This window comes from Entelurus aequoreus, linkage group LG15 (genome assembly GCF_033978785.1).
Source record: "Entelurus aequoreus isolate RoL-2023_Sb linkage group LG15, RoL_Eaeq_v1.1, whole genome shotgun sequence".
NCBI classification, from domain to species: domain Eukaryota; kingdom Metazoa; phylum Chordata; class Actinopteri; order Syngnathiformes; family Syngnathidae; genus Entelurus; species Entelurus aequoreus.
Genome location: NC_084745.1, coordinates 29,182,897 through 29,185,396, shown reverse-complemented (window position 1 = coordinate 29,185,396; position 2,500 = coordinate 29,182,897). Strand labels below are relative to the sequence as shown.

The window sequence follows — 2,500 nt, the reverse complement described above, 5'->3', positions numbered from 1 at the left end:
TTAAACCTAGGCCAAATCATACAGAAGACTATAAAAATGGGACCCGTTAACCCCCTGCTTGGCACTCAGCATCAAGTGTTGGAATTGGGGGTTGAATCAACAAAATGATTCCCGAGCGCGGCCACCGCTGCTGTTCACTGCTCACTCACCTCCCAGGGGGTGGAACAAGGGGATGGTCAAATGCAGAGGGTAATTTCACCACGCCTAGTGTGTGTGTGACTATCAGTGGTACTTTAACTTTAACTTTACATTGTGTTCAAAGTGTCGGCTGGAACCCATTATTCATGTTCACATTGCTTCTTAGTGAGAGACTTGCTTTACTATACAAAGGTTTCTACTTACAAACCCTGTTTAAGAATCAATTAAGAGTAATTCCGCTGTAATTTGTTTATGAGCGAGGGCAAATACGGAAATGTCAAATCCACATCTGTGACTATTTGCGGCCATAAATGAATGAAAATGCAAACCATGTAAAGAAGGGGTATCAAACGTACGGCCCGCGGGCCGAACATGTTTTATCCGGCCCGCGGGATGAGTTTGCTAAGTATAAAAATGAGCCAAACTTTTTGAATGAAAGAAATTGCTGTTCTAAATGTGTCCACTAGATTTCACAATAGCAATTATTTGTATCTTTGAAGATGATGCTACATATGTAAACAATAAAAATAACCACATGATGTTAATGCACCAGTCGAGGAAAATGAGCAAACTACATAAATAACATCCTGTAATTTGATTTTGACATGATTTTTTTATTTTGATAAATTGAAAATGAACACCAATGAGTTGACTGATGAACATTATCACATCATTTATTCAGAAAGTATAAACAACGACAAATAAAGACAGAATACCATTAACCGCAACATGTAAGTGAAAAAAAAATAAAAAGCAACAATAACAATAAAAATATAACAGTAAAAATAAGAGTATAACAAGAGAAACTATGCAGTAGTGACCATGTTATGAAAATGTATTGCACTGTTTTTTGTTGCAGTTGTTATTGTTTTTTCATCCCATGTCATCCTAGTACCCCCTCTCTCCCAGGGAGGAGTCTGAAGTTGTCTTTATTTTTAAGTTATCTTTCCATGATTTTACCAGTCCGGCCCACTTTGGGGTAGATTTTTCCCCATCTGGCCCCCAATCTAAAATGAGTTTGACACCCCTGATGTAAAGCTATTAACTTTTAAGGCACATTTTTACAAAAAACATTTGCTTGAACTCTGAATTGGACCAAATGTGTCGTGTTCTGCTGTGGGTGATTATGGATTAGAAAATAAAACAACGACAAAAAAAAACAAAAAACGATCTCTCTAAAGTAATAATGACAGAAGGGAACCCAGGAGGTGAAACCGGGCTTAATCCTACGGAGTTACGCCAAGAATCCCGCCACAGCTCACCTCTCGAGGGGGAGAAAGAGGTTGAGAAAGTTAAACCGGCTGTAGAACACTCATCTTCAGTTCATCCACGTTAATCCCGCTGTAATCTGGATGAGAACCTGACGCTTTACAGCTAATGACAGCCAACTAGTTAAACTGCAGAGGTCTGCCGCAACTTGGTTTAACAGCGGCTTTGCTTGGCCCTTTTCGAACCAATACCGGGTGGATCCCGGATCGCAGAGAGGAGGGAAGTGTGCCACTAACTTTAAATCTCCCCCAAAACTAAAGGAACTTTTTTGGGATGTGACTGTTTAAAATATCGAGTGGGTTTATCTAAAAGAACAGAGCGTGATGGAGAATGTTTTAAACATACAAGTCCATACACACACACACACACACACACACTCTGTCTCCCTAATAGCGGTTAGTTAAGCATCTCTCCCAGTTGCTGGATGAAAGGCCTTTAACGAGGTTGAATGGGAACACCATGGCTGTCTTGTGACCATAATCAGAAGGCTTCCAGGAAACAAACAAGTCTCATTAAAATGATGATGGAGAAGACGCCACTTTGACCCACATGACCTGATGATACGCGCCTGCTTGCTTGATTGTAAAGAAAGTCTTTTTTTATTCTAAACTGAAAAAAAAAGGAGCTTGTGAAAACACTAAGGTGTTCTACGCAGACGATAAAATAACACAAAAAAGTGGATGCATCAAGCGTGAGTCACACTTTCCAGGTAGGAAAATGTGGACGCGGCAAACAGTAAATGACTAATAATAATAATTCCCCTTTTCTTAGCTGGGCAACTTTTTCTTTTAGGAGCGCCTGAGAGCCTCCCACTGCCGAGGAAAAAAAGACACCTCCCTCAGGTGGATGTGGGTGTGAAGCAGGTCGATGACAGAGAGAAAAAGCCAACAAACCCACAAAGGTATTAGTTAGGGCATTGCCTGTGCATCTAAAAGTGGGACTAAAATAAAGAACAATGGTTCTTGTAGAATTCCAAAATACAATCAAAGGGTACAAGGACCAGTTGCTTTTAAGTATACAAAATCATAATTTGTATTTTAAACAGAAAAAGACAGCAAAAACTATGTAATCTTTATTATAATATTTATGTTTA

The 2,500-nt window shown here is 39.5% G+C and overlaps 1 protein-coding gene across 1 annotated transcript in view; it reads right to left on the bottom strand.

The window, feature by feature from the left end:
* The window catches only part of LOC133629991 (myosin-9-like), a 385,153-nt gene that overhangs the window by 180,548 nt on the left and 202,105 nt on the right, over window positions 1-2,500 (bottom strand). The gene's annotated exons all lie outside the window — the stretch shown is intronic.